General features: G+C 43.5%; 1 non-coding gene across 1 annotated transcript; it reads right to left on the reverse strand.

The window, feature by feature from the left end:
- Positions 1-383: 383 nt before the first annotated feature.
- On the reverse strand, positions 384-458 carry Trnas-cga. The gene has a single exon. It is a non-coding gene; the product is annotated as a tRNA-Ser (tRNA).
- Between the last annotated feature and the right edge of the window lie 22,193 nt (positions 459-22,651).

Genomic DNA, 22,651 nt, shown 5'->3' on the forward strand with positions numbered 1-22,651 from the left:
CCTGAAGGATATAGCCCCAAAATCCTGTCAAACTGGCGCGTTAGATTGTGAAAAATTCGAGCACATTTGAGGGTCGTGTCCGTAATGCTCAGAACGTTCTCGATTGGGAGAAATCCGGCGATCTTGCTGACCAAGGTAAGGTTTCGTAAGCACGAAGACAAGCAATAGAAACTCTTGTCATGTGCAGGAAGACATTATCTCGCTGAAAGTGAAGCCCAGGATGGCTTACCGTGATGGGCACCAAAACGAGGCGTAGAATGTCGTTGATGTACCGCAGTGCTGCAAGGGGGGCGCGGATAACAAGCTAAGGGGTTCCACAATGAGATTTTCACTCTGCAGCGGAGTGTGCGCTGATATGAAACTTCCTGGCAGATTGAAACTGTGTGCCCGGCCGAGACTCGAACTCGGGACCTTTGCCTTTCGCGGGCAAGTGCTCTACCAACTGAGCTACCGAAGCACGACTCACGCCCGGTACTCACAGCTTTACTTCTGCCAGTATCTCGTCTGGTAGAGCACTTGCCCGCGAAAGGCAAAGGTCCCGAGTTCGAGTCTCGATCGGGCACACAGTTTTAATCTGCCAGGAAGTTTCAAGCTAAGGGGTTGTATTATAACACGAAATGGCACCCCAAAACATAACTCGTGGTTCTCGAGCCGTATGGTGGGCGACAGTCGGGTTGGCACCCTACCAGTCTCCTTGGCGTCTCCAGACACGTCTTCCAACCTGAATGTCGCCAGCCACACGGTCCGACAACTAGGAGACGTGGTCTGGGATGACATTTCACTTCATAACAGGACCCCTTCGGTTATCATCGACGGCAGCCTTTCAGCACAGCAGTATCCGACGATATTCTAGGCCCCATTTTGTTGCCCTACGTGCTAAGCCACCCTGGGCTTACATTTCATTACGGCAATGCCTGCCCGCACACGACTAGAGTTTCTGTTGCTTGTCTGCCTGATTGCCAGACGCTGCCTTGGCTATCAAGGTCGCCGGATCTCTCCCCAACTAAGAACGCTTGGAGCATTGTGGGAGTAGCCCTCCGACCATCTCGGGATATAGACGATCTGACGCGCCAGTTGAAGAGAGTTTTGCACGATGGCCCTCGGGAGGACATCTAACAATTCCATCAGACAATTTCAATTTCCTCATTTCTAGACACCGAAGGACCGATCTACTTGCTAAATATTATTCAACAGTCTAGATCGCATAGAATGTTTCTTTGTTTAAAACAACCTGTTTCGACAGACTTTGCTGTACTGTCACCTTAAAAATCTTTTTGTTGCGAAACATGTTCATTTTACGTTGAATCTCACGTTAACATATCAAATGCATCAAAATCAGCACCCACCCACCCACCCACCCACCCACCCACCCACCCACACACACACACACACACACACACATATATATATATATATATATATATATATATATATATATATATATATGTGTGTGTGTGTGTGTGTGTGTGTGGGTGGGTGGGTGGGTGCGTGGGTGCTGATTTTGATGCATTTGATATGTTAACGTGAGATTCAACGTAAAATGAACATGTTTCGCAACAAAAAGATTTTTAAGGTGACAGTACAGCAAAGTCTGTCGAAACAGGTTGTTTTAAACAAAGAAACATTCTATGCGATCTAGACTGTTGAATAATATTTAGCAAGTAGATCGGTCCTTCAGTATATATATATATATATATATATATATATATATATATATATGTGTGCGTGTGCGTGTGTGTGTGTGTGTGTGTGTGTGTGTGTGTGTGTGTGTGTGTGCAGGGTGGTCCATTGATCGCGACCGGGCCAAATATCTCACGAAATAAGCATCAAACGGAAAAACTACAAAGAACGAAACTCGAAACTCGTCTACCTTGAAGGGGGAAACCAGATGGCGCTATGGTTGGCCTGCTAGATGACGCTGCCTTAGGTTAAACGGATATCAACTGCATTTTTTTAAAAATAGGAACCCCCATTTTTTACTACATATTCGTGTAGTACGTAAAGAAAAAAGATATATGAATGTTTTAGTTGGAGCACTTTTTTCGCTTTGTGATAGATGGCACTGTAATAGGCACAAACGTATAAGTACGTGGTATCACGTAACATTCCACAAGTGCGGACGGTATTTGCTTCATGATACATTACCAATATTAAAATGGACCGTTTACCAATTGCGGAAAATGTCGATATCGTGTTGATGTATGGCTGTTGTGATCAAAATGCCCAACGGGCGTGTGCTATGTATGATGCTCGATATCCTGGACGACATCATCTAAGTGTCCGGACCGTTCGCCGGATAGTTACGTTATTTAAGGAAACAGCAAGTGTTCAGCCACATGTGAAACGTCAACCACGACCTGCAACAAATTATGATGCCCAAGTAGGTGTTTTAGCTGCTGTCGCGGCTAATCCGCAATCAGTAGCAGACAAATTGCGCGAGAATCGGGAATCTCAAAAACGTCGGTGTTGAGAATGCTACAGCAACATCGATTGCACCCGTACCTTATTTCTATGCACCAGGAATTGTATGGCGACGAATTTGAACGTCGTGTACAGTTCTGCCACTGGGCACAAGAGAAATTACGGGACGATGACAGATTTTTTGCACGCGTTCTATTTAGCGACGAAGCGTCATTCACCAGCAGCAGTAACGTAAACCGGCGTAATATACACTATTGGGCAACGGAAAATCCACGATGGCTGCGGCAAGTGGAACATCAGCGACCTTGGCGGGTTAATGTATGGTGCGGCGTTATGGGAGGAAGGATAATTGGCCCCCATTTTATCGATGGCAATCTAAATGGTGCAATGTATGCTGATGTCCTACGTAATGTTCTACCGATGTTACTACAAGATGTTTCACTGCATGACAGAATGGCGATGTACTTCCAACACGATGGATGTCCGGCACATAGCTCGCGTGCAGTTGAAGCGGTATTGAATAGCATATTTCATGACAGGTGGATTAGTCGTCGAAGCACCATGCCATGGCCCGCACGTTCACCGGATCTGACGTCCCCGGATTTCTTTCTGTGGGGAAAGTTGAAGGATATTTGCTATCATGATCCACCGACAACGCCTGACAACATGCGTCAGCGCATTGTCAATGCATGTGCGAACATTACAGAAGGCGAACTACTCGCTGTTGAGAAGAATGTCGTTACACGTATTGCCAAATGCACTGAGGTTGAGGAGTTATTGCATTAATGTGGTATTTACGGGTAATCACGCTGTAACAGCATGCGTTCTCAGAAACTATAAGTTCACAAAGGTACGTGTATCACATTGGAAAAACCGAAATAAAATGTTCAAACGTACGTAGGTACGTTCTGTATTTTAATTTAAAAAACCTACCTGTTCCAACTGTTCGTCTAAAAATTGTGAGCCATTTTGTACTACACGAATATGTAATAAAAAATGGGGGTTCGTATTTAAAAAACGCAGTTGGTATCCGTTTGACCTATGGCAGCGACATCTAGCGGGCCTACCATAGCGTCATCTGGTTTCCCCCTTCAAGCTAGACAAGTTTCGTTCTTTGTAGTTTTTTCGTTTGACGCTTATTTCGTGAGATATTTGGCCCGGTGACGATCAATGGACCACCCTATATAAAAAAGGTTTCTTGAGACTTAAGGATGTTGGTAGTTTAAGAGCTTTATCTTCGCTGTCACCCAGCAATCAGTGTTCATGATAATAGAGGGAAATTCCTGTACGACATATCAAAAACCTCTTTGGCTACATGTCAACGCGATTGAAGACTCTGATTTCATCACATATAAGCTTTACACCATATTAAATTGTGTAAGTGGGGGATCCTCGACGGTTTTGTAATCAATCATATTTTTATTTTATTGTCACGTACCTAATCTGCAGTATGAAATTCGTTTCAGTGATTTGTTACCTTTCTTGATATTACCATTTACGAGCTCGTACTTAGCAGCATAGGAGAGAAAATGCATAAGAATGGGAGAGTTAGACAGTAAAAATAGGCCACGCTGTTATGCTGTGGGCTGTAGGCTCCCCTCACGAGTGTAGCCGAGCGCACCGCGGGCTTGCGGAAGATGGGAGCGCGAGGGAAGCTGCTCAGACACAACACGCACGCGGCCGCGTCGTGTGCTGGTGTTGTGTCTGCATCCCGGGTCGCAGCTGCTGGCACCGAGGAAACACACCAAAACTGCAGCTCAGCGGATGCACGGCCAGGGACAGCAGCCTCGTAGCGCCAAGAGCTGCGGTGACGCCGCTTGCACGAAAACTACGAAAATTATCTCCGCTCGCGTCGGAGTATTATCTATTTATTTTTGTAAGAACATAATGATTAGCAGGCTAAATACTATGATGTTTCATACATTCTATTATTAATGCCCAGTGAGCAACCTTACTTACTACAATAACCCAGGGTGCAGCAAAAAGGTCTGAGTATTTTAACTGACAATAATGCACGACATTTTCATCGTTGACCATAGATGCGTCGTCGCTTAAGCGATGCCATTTCTGTAGCCATGTAGCTAGAGTCACGTTTCTGTCGTGAAAGAATTTTTTAAAGTGATGGTTCTTGCGTTGCATCGCGGCGTAAAGTTGGACAGCAGATCGTATCGGAGACTACGTTTTCCACCAATATGGGTGGAACAGATTCACGTCTAAGGCGAATGTCAACAGTCGTTAGTCCTCGAAGAGGGATATTTTCCACTTGTGACAATTAACGACCTGTAGTCGCAGAACCTGTTTGTCCACCATCCCCCCCCCCCCCCCCCCCCTCAATAGACGATGGCCCAATTACGCAGCCTCGCGGGGTAGCCGCGCGGTCTCAGGCGCCTTGTCACGGTCCGCGCGGCTCCCCCTGTCGGAGGTTCGAGTCCTCCCTGGGGCATGGGTGTGTGTGTCGTCCTTAGCGTGAGTTAGTTTTAAGTTAGATTAAACAGTGTGTAAGCTTAAGGACCGATGAGCTCAGTTGTTTGGTTCCATAAGACCTTACCACAAATTTCCAATTACGCACTTCTTAATAACTACACACACCTCCATCATTTTATATTGAAGTGACAACAAGCTTAGAATACCTACTAGTGTCGTGTCGGACCTCCTTTTGGCTTGCGTAGTGCAGCAACTCGAAGTCGTTGGAAGTCCCCTGCAGAAATACTGAGCCATGGTGCTTCTACAGCCGTCGACGACCGCTGTGGCCGAGCGATTCTAGGCGCTTCAGTCCGGAACCGCGGTGCTTCTACGGTCGCAGGTTCGAATCATGCCTCGGGCATGGATGTGTGTGATGTCCTTAGGTTAGGTAGGTTTCAGTAGTTCTAAGTATTGGAGACTGATGACCTCAGATGTCAAGTCCCATAGTGCTTAGAGCCATTTCAAACATCTGCAGCCGTCCATATCTGCGAAAGCACTGGACCTGTCGATTAAGTCCCATAAATGTTCGATGTGATTCACGTCGAGCGATCTGGGTGGCCAAATAATACACTCGAATTGTCCAGAATGTTCTTGAAACCAATCGCGAACAACTGTGACCCTGGGACATTTCGCATTGTCATCGATAAAAACTCCGTCGTTGTTTGTCAACATGAAGTCCATGAATGGCTGAAAGTGGTTTCCGAATAGTTGAACATAATTTCCAGTCAATGACTGTTTTGTGGACTGGCAAGACAGCCAATCCACTGTGACGGGTAGCCGAAAGGCACGCGTTTAAGCTCACGCAGGCTGGCGTGAGGTCTGGAACAGTTAAAGGAGTTGAGACTAGTAAAATAAGTACGTAGCTTCTGGAATACTTAACTCTAATCCATAATTGGTGAACATCGGTCTGACGGTGCATGCATCACAAGATTAATAGCAAATGATAAAGCCGCCTTGCTAGGTCGTAGCAAATGACGTAGCTGAAGGCTATGCTAACTATCGTCTCGGCAATTGAGAGCGTAATTTGTCAGTGAACCATCGCTAGCAAAGTCGGCTGTACAACTGGGGCGAGTGCTAGGAAGTCTCTCTAGACCTGCCGTGTGGCGGCGCTCGGTCTGCAATCACTGATAGTGGCGACACGCGGGTCCGACGTATACTAGCGGACCGCGGCCGATTTAAAGGCTACCACCTAGCAAGTGTGGTGTCTGGCGGTGACACCACAGACTGATTCAGTTCCATGTAAACACAGCCCATACCATTGTGGAGCCCTATTGAGAACTTGGGTTCTTGGCGCCATGCTCGAACCCTATCATAAGCTCTTACCAACTGAAATCGGGACTTATCTGATCAAGCCACAATTTTCTAGCCGTCTGGGGTCCAACCGATATGGCCACGACCCCAAGATAGGTGCTGTTGCCGACATCGTGCTGTTAGCAAAGGCACTCGCGTCGGTCGTCTACTGCCGTAGACAATTAACGTCAAATTTCGCCACGCTCTTCGCGACACGTCCCACATCGTTTTCTGCTGTTGTTTCACGTAGTATTGCTCGTCTGTTAGCAGTGACAACTCTACACGTAAGCCGCTGCTCTCTGGCGTTGAGTGAAGGTGAAGGCTGTCAGCGACTGCATTGTTCGTGGTGAGGGGTAATGCCTGGCATGTGGTATTCTCACAAGGGAACCTCCCCATCGCACCCCCCTCAGATTTAGTTATAAGTTGGCACAGTGGATAGGCCTTGAAAAACTGAACACAGATCAATCGAGAAAACAGGAAGAAGTTGTGTGGAACTATGGAAAAAAAAAGCAAAATATACAAACTGAGTAGTTCATGCGCAAGATAGGCAACATCAAGGATAGCGTAGGCTGAAGAGCGCCGTGGTCCCGTGGTTAGCTTGAGCAGCTGCCGGACGAGAGGTCCTTGGTTCAAGTCTTCCCTCGGGTGAAAAGTTTAGTTTTTTTATTTTCGCAAAGTTATGATCTGTCCATTCGTTCATTGACATCTCTGTTCACTGTAATAAGTTTGGTGTATGTGTTTTCCGACCACACCGCAAAACCGTGCGATTAGTAGACGAAAGGACGTGCCCCTCCAATGGGAAACGAAAACATTTGATAGCAAGGTCATAGGTCAACCGATTCCTCCACAGGAAAACACGTCTGATATATTCTATACGACACTGGTGACGGCATGTGCGTCACACGACAGGAATATGTTGTCGACCCACCTAACTTGTACACTTGGCGAATGGGTAAAAAGATTCTTCTGCCTTGCCCGATTTAGGTTTTCTTGTGGATGTGATAATCATTCCCAAAAAAGTGTTGACGGTCAGATAATAGTTGTCTGAAAATAAAAAATTAATATTTTCACTCGAGGAAAGACTTGAACCAACGACCTTTCGTCCGGCAGCCGATCACGCTAACCACGGGACCACGGCACTCTTGATCCTACGCTAGCCTTAATGTTGCCTGTCTTGCTTATGGACTACTCAGGTTGTATATTTTGTTTATTTTTTTCATAGTTCCACACAACTTCTTCCTATATGAAACTTCCTGGCAGATTAAAACTGTGTGCCCGACCGAGACTCGAACTCGGTACCTTTGCCTTTCGCGGGCAAGTGCTCTACCATCTGAGCTACCGAAGCACGACTTACGCCCGGTACTCACACCTTTACTTCTGCCAGTATCTCCCGAGTTCGAGTCTCGGTCGGGTACACAGTTTTAATCTGCCAGGAAATTTCATATCAGCGCACACTCCGCTGCAGAGTGAAAATCTCATTCTGGCAACTTCTTCCTGTTTTCTCGATTTATCTGTGTTCAGTTTTTCAAGGCCTATCCACTGCGCCAACTTATATCTAAATCTGAGGGGGGTGCGATGGGGAGGTTCCCTTGTCAGCACAATCTTGACACTGTGAATCCCGGAATATTGAATTCCCTAACGATTTCCGAAATTTTAGTGGAATGTTTTTCCTTGTCTTCATGGTTTTTACCTGACTACTACCGTGGTTTCGGATTGCCAGTATTATGAATTTCGTAGCTCATCATGAGAAATCTTCAGTTACCACGTATTTGTGCTGGAAACAATGAAATTTTTGAGCAATGTTGAGCCGTTAGTTCCTGAACTACGACCAAGTCCTTTGAAAAGTGTGTATCGGAATGAAGCATTGGTCTCATGCTGCGCACAGAGAGATGCACAGCGCCGGCCGAATTGGCCGTTCGGTTCTAGGCGCTGCAGTCTGGAACCGCGAGACCGCTACGGTCGCAGGTTCGAATCCTGCCTCGGGCATGGATGTGTGTGATGTCCTTAGGTTAGTTAGATTTACCTAGTTCTAAGTTCTAGGGGACTAATGACCTCAGCAGTTGAGTCCCATAGTGCTCAGAGCCATTTAGAGATGCACAGCAAAGGCGTGTTACGATGTGGCCAGTACAGACTAGTCTCCACGGGGTGTCCCACTCGCTCATTTTTTGTGTCCTAATTGATCAGTATGACCAGTGTGTGTGTGTGTGTGTGTGTGTGTGTGTGTGTGTGTGTGTGTGCTAAGTGACGATGGACTGACATCCGTTTTATAGTTGAATCTGTTTCTCACCCGTATTATGAGGTGCTGGTGGAACTGTTGCCGAGTTGCAACGCAGTATTAATGTAACTGAGAAATGTGGACCTATTACGATATGAACCATTCTTTTGTACTCGAAACTGAGCAATTACTTTTTGTTCTTACAATCGGAAATTCTCAAACTCACTAACCTAAACGGAACATTTAATTCTCTCATACAGAAGTAACGATCTTGTACCAGTATTTTCAGCTTCAGCATGGCAAATTTGCTCACAGTAAAATTGAATAAGTCAACGAAACAGCTTGATTTCGTCGCGCTGTGGTTGAACGAACTGATGCAGAATGAACTCTAGGACCGGTTGACAGCCAAACCGCATGCCTCAGTACAAGAACACAAATGTTTATAGGAGAAACGGAATGAAATGTCGCTATGTTGTGTAAGACGAGCAGTGGGACTTAAGGCCTGGGCAAGGCAGAAGCCATGTTACTCGGGACAGCTCACCAGCATTTCTCTTGCTCTGTGGAAAATATAGGTCGAGAGTAAGTAAAGCTATACTGACATGGAAGACACCATTGTTCACGTCCCGTAATTCTCTGATATGTCAAATGAATTTCCTTGTATTTAAAAATTACCTTTTTCATTCAAGATGGCGGCGTCTAGAACGGCCCTTATGTTGTGCCATCCCATGCTACTTCAGTTTCATTTCTGTTTATTCAACTGTTTTCATTTCGGAAGGCACCATCCTGTAGACTGTAAATTACAAATGAAGTTTTTCTGCCGGCCGGAGTGGCCGTGCGGTTCTAGGCGCTGCAGTCTGGAGCCGAGCGACCGCTATGGTAACAGGTTCGAATCATGCCTAGGGCATGGATGTGTGTGATGTCCTTAGGTTAGGTAGGTTTCAGTAGTTCTAAGTATTGGAGACTGATGACCTCAGATGTCAAGTCCTGTAGTGCTCAGAGACATTTGAACCATTTTTGAAGTTTTTCTACAAATGATGTTTAAAGTTCATTTCCTTTTTCTAATTGAAGAATTCATAAAGAACGTAAAATGAGGAATCGATCGTACTGAGGTGTAGGTTCTGTATTAGTGTCCCTTCAAAACAATGATGTAAATGCATCTAGGACACCGACATGGAGTTTGTCTTCCGACAAGGGCAGTAGGCTTTAGTAGTAGCTGTCTATAGACAGTCTCATTTCTTATCAGGGACTGACTGTCCCCAATCGTAGATTTTCCTACCACAGGAAAAGATAAGGTGCTCTCTGGACATCGAACCTGAGACCTTTGCGTCAGTTCTCAATGACACTAGCCGTGGAGGCGGTCGCCTTGTAAAGTGGTCAGCATCGACGGAGGCGACAGCTGAAGAAGGGAGCGTTCCCCGGAATTCGCCGCAAGGCCGGAGTTAAACTGAACGCGTCACGGCGATGCCGGGAGATCGCGTTTGTTTACCCAACAGTGCTTGAGGGGTCGATTGGATTGATTGGCGGGAATGCCCGGCCGGCCAGTGACCCGCCTGTTGATTCCAATCACCGCCTCGCAGCCTCCAGACTCTGGCGGCCGCCTCCAACCGCTGTCGCCAGGCGCCGTTGGAGGACGCTGGAGTTGGTACCCCCTCTCAGTTGCTGCGCCCATCACCCACTTGATGTTCACAGTTGCAGGCAGCAGGTGTCTTGTGACTTTCGTCAGGACTGACCGATAAGTCGCAGTGACAGAGAGAATGCACTAATGTTCAGGAAGTGCGCGGCTCAAATTCCCGCACCTAGTCGTCTAGATTTCCGTTGCTGCGGTTTCCCTTTGCCGCTTAAGGTGAATGCCCGGGTGATTTCTTAAAGAAGATGGCTGATTTCCTTCCCATTTCGCCGTCAAAATGTACTTGTGCTTTGTCCTTAATAAGCTCTAGGCTTTCCATGATTTCCCTGAATCGCTCCAGGATTGGTGCCTATGGAAAAAGTATGGTCGATTTTGTTCTCCCTAGCTTTCGTAATCCGAGCTTGTACTCCATCTCTAATGACCACGATGTTGACGGGACGTTGAGCTCTATTCTTCCTTACTTTCTTACCTCTAACGACCTCGCTTTCGATGAAATATTTAAGCTAAATCTCCTTCCTACCTTTTTACTTTTGTCGGGATGTGTCACTGAGCAGATCTGTCGATAGCGTGCGGGATGCCACGCAGGCGAGGAGAGTAGATTAGCATTTCGGAGATTATTTCTGTCCTACAATTATAATTTACGCAAGACACTATTTTCCTAAATAACTGCTGACACATGTCAGTGCGATTTCTTAAACGACGTCGTGGTTCATTTACGCTCTCGTCCTTGTCGATAAACAACAACTTTATTGGGTCTGAACCAAAATGTGCAAAAAAAATTAGTACAGGTTTCTCTCAGCCTACCAATTCATTACAGCTTAAGATCTTGATTCAAAGTGTCCATTCTGACAAACGATCGAGAAATCTAGTTTCATCACAGTAGACATAAATCACCATGAGAACTAAGTCATCCGCGATAATTTTAAGTGTTTTTGTTCGGAAAACGTTACATATTACGTGTAATCTTGAGCATTCAGTTTCTGTACCACGACCTTTGTGTGTGTGTGTGTGACATTTGAAAAATGTCATTGTGACAACTTCGAGATGCTGATGAAATTCCTTATTTAACAACCATTTTCTATCAAGAGATCATCATCAAGTTCTTAAAGCAGCTATAGCATCATACAAGGCGAGTATAACATCAATGAGTTCACATAAGGAAACCATTATTTTTTCACTTTAGTCACATCTTAACACACATTACATCGCCAGTATATAAACTGTGCAGCCAACGGCATTGCCGCAGTGGACTCTTTTACGTTGACAGCGTTAAGCCGATGTATCACGATGTAACTTGAAAGAGTACAACGCCTAGAACAGTTTGTACCGCCACATTGACGACATCATTTATATTACGGGATGACAACAGTGAGAAACTGGTCGTTCTACTATCTGACGTCAATGATATCATATTCACCTAATTGTTGTTGTGGTGGTCTTCAGTCCTGAGACTGGTTTGATGCAGCTCTCCATGCTACTCTATCCTGTGCAAGCTTCTTCATCTCCCAGTACCTACTGCAACCTACATCCTTCTGAATCTGCTTAGTGTATTCATCTCTTGGTCTCCCTCTACGATTTTTACCCTCCACGCTGCCCTCCAATGCTAAATTGGTGATCCCTTGATGCCTCAAAACATGTCCTACCAACCGATCCCTTCTTCTAGTCAAGTTGTGCCACAAACTTCTCTTCTCCCCAATCCTATTCAATACCTCCTCATTAGTTACGTGATCTACCCACCTTATCTTCAGCATTCTTCTGTAGCACCACATTTCGAAAGCTTCTATTCTCTTCTTGTCCAAACTAGTTATCGTCCATGTTTCACTTCCATACATGGCTACACTCCATACAAATACTTTCAGAAACGACTTCCTGACACTTAAATCTATACTCGACGTTAACAAATTTCTCTTCTTCAGAAACGATTTCCTTGCCATTGCCAGTCTACATTTTATATCCTCTCTACTTCGACCATCATCAGTTATTTTACTCCCTAAATAGCAAAACTCCTTTACTACTTTAAGTGTCTCATTTCCTAATCTAATTCCCTCAGCATCACCCGATTTAATTTGACTACATTCCATTATCCTCGTTTTGCTTTTGTTGATGTTCATCCTATATCCCCCTTTCAAGACACTGTCCATTCCGTTCAACTGCTCTTCCAAGTCCTTTGCTGTCTCTGACAGAATTACAATGTCATTGGCGAACCTCAAAGTTTTTACTTCTTCTCCATGAATTTTAATACCTACTCCGAATTTTTCTTTTGTTTCCTTTACTGCTTGCTCAATATACAGATTGAATAACATCGGGGATATGCTACAACCCTGTCTCACCTAATATAAGGATATAAATGTTTTTAAGAACCTTATGATCTGTCGACTGAAACTTATTGTTAAATAAAGATTTTTATCTGCATCTCGAGGCGGTAATCATGGTATTTTTTTCAAATATTTACAAGTTGTGGGTCACCACCTCCTAAAAATATAAATAATGAAGTTAGGAGTTAAATTTGTATTCAGTACTTTCCAAATACGCGCCCTCTGCCCTTGAACATCGAAAAGGATGCAAAACGATCTGTTTAGAAGGGAATGACGCTCTTTACTTTCAAAACTCGTTCTCGTCTGGAATGTTGCCTGCCCGAATAGCAGAGTGCGTTAAGGCGATAGGGGGAAGCGCGACGATCTTGTTTCGAATCTGCCTGGAGAATTACCAACGGTGACCGGTGTGTTGGCCAGCTTAAGTTCAGTTATTAGGCGGCACACCACATCCAGTCATGTAGATACCGGACTGATAGCTGTGGTATACACCACTTCTAACAAACACCGAACAACGCGCTCCAGTACGCGGCCGCCAAATACATCGCTGGCCGCACTTTTCCGGGCGGTCCGCTGCTTCCATCGCTGGACGTCTTCACACGCACGCGCCCTTACGTGGCCGAGAAATACATCGCTGGCCGCACTTCTCCGGGCGGCTCGTGGCTACCATCGCTGGCCGCCTTCGCGCGCGCGCGTTTGTCAGCACCCAGCAGTTGGCTACGCCAGGAAACATTGCGATTGGTTTTCCCTGGAAAACAGCGACCCCAGCCGACGGCTCCATTAACTAGCAAGCCTTATATAAACCGGGCCGCCGCCGCAAACGACAGTTCTCATCGGGAAGTGCAGTACGCCGTGTTCCAGCTGCTTGTGGATGACTCGCCGCACCACTCGAGGTTACCTGGCTGCTCGGCGGAAAGCTAGCGACTTCACTTGGAGAGACTGAACTTCACTGGACTTGGGAATAATTATGGGACGTGCACCCCACTATGCACATTTGGACATTGGTATAACCAAACTTTATGCATTACTTCTGAGTGTGAGCCTGGGTAGACGCTTGTCTAACATAATTGTTAAAAAGTGATTTGTGATTTAATAAACCAGACTGACGAGGTTATTGTGTTATTCCTGGTTATAGCAATACCCACATCCTGCCTTAGATATTCATTTAGAAAACGTATTCACACTTGAACATGAGATTTGCTGTAGACACAGACAGATGTGGTACGCAAGTTTCGTCCTTGGGCAGTAAGTTTTCGCGTCAGGTAGAGCATTCGGCCAAAACCTACCATTTAATATTGACAGAATCCGTTACAACGATGCTGACTCCATAGGAAAATGCGGAACAGAAAAGAACAAGAAGTAGGTCTGCTGTGGAATGCTACAGTAAATGAAGGAGAAAGAATAAAAAAACTTTCTGTTCTGCCTTAGGTCTTGTCATGGGGGAAGCCTCGTCAGAGAGGTCCACCGCATGAGCGTCTAGGGAAGTGATTCCAGTGGTGGTTTCCCGTTGCCTTCCACTGATGATGATGGAATGATAATGAGGGCAACACAACACCCAGTCCCTGGGCGGAGAAAAATCTCCGACTCAGCCGGGAATCGAACCCGGTCTCCTTGGCGTGACAGACCGCCGTGCTGACCACTCAGCTATCGAGGAGGACGAAGAATGAATGAGGAAAAATAAAAAATAGACACGTAACTGATCTTCTACACTGCTCCAGCAAACGATATCGTGCAGTGGTTAAGGCGCTGGATTCGTATCCATGAGAGGGGTTCACATCCGCGTATAGTCATCCGTATTTACGTTCCCGTTTTTTCTCTCTAACGTTGACAGTGAACACTAGGAGGATTATTTGCGAAAACTACGACGGCTCTCCTGCACCAGTATTTCCCATGTCGAGCTGGTGTTCTTGACCTCATAGTGGGCTGGACGTTAGTACATACCTTCGTTCCGTCCTTCTAAGCTTTCAGTTCAGTGTGGCGTCAGCAAAGTTACTAACCCCTTGTCCAGAATAACAGGTAAGTTTCATAAAATGACTTTTAGGGAATTCTACTCCGCTTCACACGAGGACGCTCCGTGAAAGGCAAAAAAAAAAAAAAAAATTACAGGTACAAATGTCTTTGGTATCTGGCAGATTACAGTCCAGGCACCTGAGAGATGGTTATCTAATGTACCCTTTAAACAGATGATACGACAAGACGAACGAGAGAATAAGTATCTATTAATCATCTTAAGGGATACTGGGCGCTATTATCATTAACTGGAACAGTACGAGCTCTTATCACAGTCGTGTATACGATGACTAAGCAGCTCACGGACAGGAGGACGGTCAGGTAACCATCACGAATAACCCTGTGTTACTGCATTGAATGTTATGCGGATGAGAACAGCGGCGATAAGGATCTAGGTGGTAGTTGTGTGATGTTCGCGTAAATTTGTTGCCATAGTGCACAGTAGCTGTGCACTACTCGCTTGACATGTTAATAAGCAACACTACCGAACACGTCGTGACACAGTAAAGCCATCCTCATACGTGACGTGTTTGTTATCGTGAAGCACGCTAGACACGGGATCCGTCGTGGTTGCTACACCCTCTGCAACATCTCACGGATCGTGCTCCTCATCGTGATTTGCGACCAAAGCCCTTTCCAGCAGAAGTTCTCGGCTTTATGTGGCGCACTACTCACACACACATGTTTACGTAAACGGGCTCTCTTAAAATATTTGCGTTAACTCTGTTAGTGATCGTCGAATAATGGCGGAGAAATCCATGAAGAAGATTCTGAACTCGTCGATGGCTTGAACAGTGAATTGTTGGCAAAGGAACTCTACATAGGCTGCATAACAATCTGACACTGGTACTAGTGCTAGCAGAAGTTATTCGTTAAGATTAGATTAGATTAGATTTACTTTCATTCTAATTGATCCGTAGAGAGTAGGTCCTCCAGGGTGTAGAACATGTCAGAAAAACAATAATACATGACAAATATTTACAACTGAAACAAATAAGCTAATGTACCTTCCTCAGGTCCCAAGTGGAATGATCGTCATTTTTTTTGTAATGAACGCTATAAGAAACAATCATTTTACAAACACTCATTTACTAAGATTGCATTAATGAACTGAATTTAAAATAAAAAAAATAATAAAAAGCTGAAACTGCTTGAGGCTCACCAGCTTCTAACTGAAGCAACAGGTCAAATCTATTTTGCACATTCACCACGAAGCTGTCAGACAAAGTTCTAGGTCTGTTCCTCCTGTTGCCTGTTGCCACTTCCCACCTCTCTTTACCCTTCTCCCTCCTTAACCTGTCAAGATCGCCCCTGGCCTTGTCTAACTGAGCCTGAAGGGTGGCAATTTTCCCCTCTTGTTCTAGTATCCTCCTGTCTCTACTCCATATCCTACAAAACCACTGATGAGTCTCATTTACTTCCCCTATTCCCACGCCACTACAGTCACCAACATAGAAAAAACCACAGCACCCGTCACACCAAAGCCCAAACCTAAGAATTCTACGGCAAGTCAAGCACTTTTCACTCCTGATAAACCTAGTAGTTTATTAAGAATAAGTCAGTTAAATTACAGACAAACACGAAAATATGATTTCAGAAATTTGGTCTATACACAACTGTATGTAAACAAAAACAACAGTGCAAAGTTTCTGAAACAACAACTTAAACTTTACGCTGCTTTCCGGAAATTTGAGTTAAATAATGAAGAGGTACGTTACAGTTAAATTGCTGGGGAGAGCTAAGAACAATTAAAAGAAATTTTATAGATTTGTTGCGGCAAAACGTGAACAGAAAATACGACTGTAACCCGACTGTACGATCTTTTCGCGTTTTCTGCTATTTTACGTGAAGGAAAATGAAACATTTAATTATACGCTTAAAAAGCACATTAATACACCTATTTACCACGTAATCAGTACTAACAAAATGTTTTTATAATCTAAAACGACTTATCTTTACGAGAACACCAAAACTCGCGCTAGTCGCCTGGCTGCAGGGCTGCCAACTCTGCAGGGCTACCAACTGTTGAATTCCATCGTCTTTTCGGTTTTGAATTCCATATGAAGAGAGTGGTGTCTAATTTCTATTTCTTACTGACAATTTCCACATTCTCAATGATGTAACGACTACTGTCAATTTGAATTAATGTACTTTATCACATAGATGTCAAGATCGAGATTCGTTTCGCAGTTTCATTCGAATGAACAGAAGATTTTGTCGAAGCAACTCATCTTCAGTGAAAAAGATGTTTACTGGAAAGATATAAACATGAGGCAGCCCGTAAAACCAACGGCTATCTTTTACACAAAGTTTCATAACAGCAAAAATGTCCACAGTGTAATTTGCTGTCTACTTTCTGCTGTAGGATGTCAGTCACGTTTTCTGGACACCGGAGAAATATTCCAGCTTTCGCCTAGGCAACAAGAAAGTCAACAAATACGTTATTTATAATAAATAACACAAACTATTACAGATCATATTTCTACTAAATTAATAAAAAGTCGCAGAATTGTTTAGAAAACAAAGGGGAAAATAATATCACTGGTAGACAGATAAGAAGCTGCTAATTTGCACGTTTGCCAATTTGTTGCAGCCATGTGAGCATTTCCGGTCGCTTGATCAAATTTCTGCACATCAGTGTGCGATAATCTCACTATTATGAACCCCACAAGTTCATATACAGCACCTCCGTAGCCAGTCAAGGCAGCCGTTTGGGGGGAAGAAATAAACAATTTGTTCATGTTATCCAAAATTTCAACCTGACTAAACTATCGATGACCTGTTTAATTTTACCAATTTAACTTGAGAAACTGCTGTATCTTCCGACAGAAATGTACAATATTTCATAACATTTACGCACAAGTGCTACGCAGCAAACATCTATTCACTGGTCTGCTCTTCACAAGAAAATATTTTTGTTACTCTGATTTGCTCAGATATTCAGAAAGCAAGCTGACTGGCTTATTAGGTTAGACCCCAAAGTTTACGGAATGGATTCATTTGCACCTCAGTTCTGTGCCAGATGCTTCCTCATGTAACATGCCTGTTATCTCAAACGCATACATGAAAGATTTACATTAAAGAAAGTGTGAAATAATGGACATAGCAGCGCTGGGAATTGGAAATGTGGTGGTCTGTGGTCAAGATCATGTGAAAAACTAGTTCTTCTTTTGAATTATATTTTCAATTAAAAGCAAAAATTTTCATATTAAGTTTATTGTTGATCTCATTTCTGCTACACCTCGTTACTCTCCTTACGTAATCCATATTCTGTACTCATTAGACTATTCATCCAGCAGGTCCTTTAATTCATTTTCATTTTCTCTGATGATAGTAATGTCATCAACGATTCTTGTCATTATACCCTTTAACACGGAATTTTAAACCCCGTCATTGCTTCTTCGATGTACAGATTGAAAAATAGGCGCGAAAAGCTGCGTTCCCGTCACACACTGTTCTTAATCCAAGCACTTCGTTCTTGGTCCTTAATTCTTGTACATATTGTATATTACCCGTCTTCCCCTATAGGTTACTTTTTTCCTTCGCAGAATTTCGAACATCTTGCACCATTTTACATTGTCGAACGCTTTTCTAGGTCAATAAATCCTATGAAGGTGTCTTGATTTTTCTTCAGTCTTGCTTCCATTATAAACCGCAAAGTCAGAACTGCTTCTCTGATACCTTTATCTTTCTGCAATTCGAACTGATCAACATTTAACACATCCAAAAAAAAATTTTCGGTCTTCTGAATTATTTGATACAGGTTCCGCCTTTTATGCAAAACACTGTTTTTTCCTTGGTACCTAAACATGTTCCGGCAACTCTGTTTCCATCAGTGAGTTTCGTTCATTTAGAAACTGTAAAAAGTAAACGTATTTTAGATTGTAACTGACCTAATAAACTGACGCCTAAAGACAGTTTCTGTTCGTTTTTATTCTGACCTTTCTTTTTTACGTTATGTAAGTAGGCTGTTTAGGTTTTTTTTTTGGTAACGCCACCTCTGTATGAAAATCACTGGCTGTGCTGTGTGCAGTCTGTGGCTGCTTTGCATTGTTGTAATACTCGCCATTGTAGTGTTAGGCAGCTGGATGTGAACAGCGCGTAGCGTTGGGCAGTTGGAGGTGAGCCGCCAGCAGTGGTGGATGTGGGGAGAGAGATGGCGGAGTTTTGAAATTTGTCATGAACTGCTATATTTATATATGATGATATCAAGGTAAATACATTGTTTGTTCTCTATTAATATCTTTCATTTGCTAACTATCCCTATCAGTAGTTAGTGCCTTCCATAGTTTGAATCTTTTATTTAGCTGGCAGTAGTGGCGCTCGCTGTATTGCAGTAGCTTGAGACCAATATGCTGAGAGGAAGGCATGGTAAAATTCTCCTTCACTGTGACAATCGTGAATGACCGATCGCATTCTTACAGCTGGTTCATAACTTCCGAAATGCCCTGTGTTATTATTTTGCGGCTTTTCCGTATTTCTAAGTCCCTCTTCCCGTGTTGGAGCGGGAGTGTCCTCTGAAATACGTAATTCTTGTATTACCTGTGTCAGCTGATCTTGTACTTCCCGGATTTCTCTTTGGTGTTGTGTATTAATTTGATTCTGATTTTGTTTGAATTTCCTAATTTGTTCGTACTCTTCTGTGTCATTAAAGACTACCGGTCTTGCGTCAATCAGATTATCATCTACCTTCGTAGATAAATTAGTGAACTGATCCAAAAGTTCGGCTACTTTCTCCGATAGTGTACTTATTTCTTCAGTGTGTTTTTCTGAACCAAGTTTCAGAGTATCTACTGTGTCCTTAAAGTTTTCCTGAGTTTTTGCAAGTTGCGTAACCGAATCGGTAGATGCAACTGAGTCAAATTTAGCTTGCAAGGTCTCATGATTTTAATGAACAATAATTTGCAGTTCTTTTATGGCTGCTTCGTGATTCTGTAATGCATTTTCATGCCGCGAAAAAATAGGTTGAAAATGCTCACAAATTTGAGTTTTTACGTCATTACAGACTTTTTGACATTTCGATTCAATATTATGTAACTCAGTAGTTAAATCTTCACGCGTTTGTTCAAGAATTTGTTCCAATGAGTCTAACTTTTGAAGCTGTTGTTGTGTTTGTCTCTGATTTTGTTCCAGTGTGTCTAACTGTTGCTGTGTTTGTCTCTGATTTTGTTCCATTGTGTCTAAGTTTTTAAGATTTTGTTCCACTGTGTCTAACTTTTTAAGATTTTGTCCCATTTGTCTCTGATTTTGTTCCATTTGTTGCATTAATTGCAATAATAGTGTATTAGTGTCTGGAATCTGTTTCTCTACGCTTTTCGGCAGTGCATTTGCACCGGCAACATTCACATTTTGACAAGCAGAAAATGTGTCTTGACTTATTTGAGAAAACGGAGATGACCCAAAACCTGAACCTACAGTATTTGCGAAATTGTGTCCTGTCATTTCGGATTCCTGAGGCGAGCTGTTGCCGACCGATCGATCGATAATGCTTCCCTGTTCACTACCTGTTTCAATGTCTACACCATTGTTTGCAGCCCGCTCCATTTCCATATGCACAATTACCAAATTACTACTTTGAACATCAGTTAATTCATTACTCGGTGGCGCTAACACACTGCTTTCATTTTCACTGTCATTTCTCAGTTTACTTTGGAGCCTAGTATTACGTTTTTCACACGCCATTATTGTCACAGTATTTCACACGACAACACAGAAAAACACAATTTGAAGATCAAAAATAAGAGAACACATTAACATAGCACTGAAAATAATATCTAATTAATTGCAGCTGCGAAATACTTGGTGCAAATCTACATGCATGCCACACCTGTTTTACTGTACAACAATGAAAGACTGCAACTACAAAGGAGATTCTCTCTACAATTACGAGCTAGCACTAAACAAAATCTACACTAATTACACAAACTACAAGAAAAAATCAGAAGATTCCAGTGAGGTATCCTCGGCTAAGGGTCGACATATGAAACGTCCCCTTTGAACAATTGTACATGACTGTGCTTAAACTGACACACAATATTTTGTTAGCGCAACGCAATCTGACTTTCAAAATTCCCTACTAAAGAATGGCCCTGACTAACATTAAACTATACCTTTCACAAATCACTTACCTCACAAAAATCTTCGCTGCTCAAGCTACTGCAATACAGCGAGCGCCACTACTGCCAGCTAAATAAAAGATTCAAACTATGGAAGGCACTAACTACTGATAGGGATAGTTAGCAAATGAAAGATATTAATAGAGAACAAACAATGTATTTACCTTGATATCATCATATATAAATATAGCAGTTCATGACAAATTTCAAAACTCCGCCATCTCTCTCCCCACATCCACCACTGCTGGCGGCTCACCTCCAACTGCCCAACGCTACGCGCTGTTCACATCCAGCTGCCTAACACTACAATGGCGAGTATTACAACAATGCAAAGCAGCCACAGACTGCACACAGCACAGCCAGTGATTTTCATACAGAGGTGGCGTTACCAAAAAAAAACCTAAACAGCCTACTTACAGTTATACGGTTTTGTAGGACCATCTGTATGGCGTACTGCACTGATAGCTTGTCATCTGCAAACCAAACGATGTAAATGTGAATTTTATCAGCGAGTTCACTCCTCCCTTGATTTTTAAAACGTGATTTTGGCGAGGCAAAATTTTTTGCGTATATATTTGTTATTACTCACGTTTTGTTTTGACAGATCCTTCTTCTCGCATGTTCTGAGAGAACTGCACACACACACACACACACACACAGACTAAATATACTTTGTATAATTTTGGTTTAACAAATTCTTTTCACTTCGCAAAACCCGGTGTAAACGATGTTGTGAGTCCTAACCCCGTTGGCGTTCATTTGTTCCGAATGATTTTGGTGCCGAATTTGAATTTTGTTTACTGTTATCTATATTTTTCTGTGTGTGTGTGTGTGTGTGTGTGTGTGTGTGTGTTTGTGTGTGTGTGTGTATGTGTGTGTGTGTGTGTGTGTGTGTGTGCATATGTGTGTGTGTGTGTGTGTGTGTGTGTGTGTGTATGTAAGCTTCTTTAGCTGTTTGTGCTGCCTTTGCTTTGAAGTTCCTTTAATGTGTTAAATAATGTGCCTTTGGGAAGCGCAGTATATTCATTTAAACCTTGTTTGCCTTCTGCTGTTGCCTTCTGTGTATGGAAGATCTGTTGTGTAGGCTGTGGCTGGATCTCAGTGTTACCAGATCTGTTGCTATTGTAGCTGGGTGGTGGTCATGGGCTATTAGGTGGTTAGCAAATGTATTTGGGTGCTGTTACTTTTAGGGCTCTGACATGTTCTGAGTATCTTGTTTTAAAAACCCTGCATGTTTGTCCAGTGTATAGTGATTGGCAAGTGTTGTTTGTGAGTTCATATACTCCTGATCTGTTGAATTTATCAATGGATGTCTTCTGTGTTCCGAGTTTTTCTATGCTGTGATGGCTTCAAAAATGATACAGTAGACGACAAAAAAATTGAACGAAGTGAAAATGAGCATAAGGAGAGCAATTAGATGAGCATTTAGTGACTACGTGAATAAAATTTAGCGCCGGCCGCTGTGGCCGATCGGTTCTGGGCTCTTCATATTTCTGTTATTCGTATTTATCAATAACAAGAGGAAACACTTGCCTCTGATCATAATGAAGAACATTCTGTTGATTAGAAAACAACTATATACATATACACACACTGAAAGCCAAAGAAATTGCGCTAATATTCTGTAAGGCTAAAAATGGCTCCGAGCACTATGGGACTTAACATCTATGGTCATCAGTCCCCTAGAACTACTTAAACCTAACTAAGCCAAGGACATCACACAACACCCACTCATCATGAGGCAAGGAAAATCCCTGATCCCGCCGAGAATCGAACCCGGGAACCCGTGCGCGGGAAGCGAGAACGCTGCCGCACGACCACGAGCTGCGGACTTCTGTAGTGCCCCTGCGAACATGCAGAAGTGCCGCAGCACGTGGCATGGACTCGACTAATGTCTGAAGTACTGCTTCAATGAATCCTGTCCGTAAATCCGTAAGAGTACGATGGGTTGGACACCTCTTCTGAACAGCACGTTGCAAGGCATCCCAGGTATGCTCAATAATGTTCATGTCTAGGGAGTTTGGTGGCCAGGGGAAGTATTTAAACTCAGAAGAGTGTTGTTGGAGCTACTGTCTTCTGTCATGTTGAAGTTCTTCCTCAGTCGTCGTTGGTCCCGTTCTTGCAGGATCTTTTTCCGGCCGCAGCGATGTCGTAGATTTGACGTTTTACCGGATTCTTGATACTCACGGTACACTCG

This window comes from Schistocerca americana, chromosome 6, assembly GCF_021461395.2.
Source record: "Schistocerca americana isolate TAMUIC-IGC-003095 chromosome 6, iqSchAmer2.1, whole genome shotgun sequence".
In the NCBI taxonomy this organism is placed as follows: domain Eukaryota; kingdom Metazoa; phylum Arthropoda; class Insecta; order Orthoptera; family Acrididae; genus Schistocerca; species Schistocerca americana.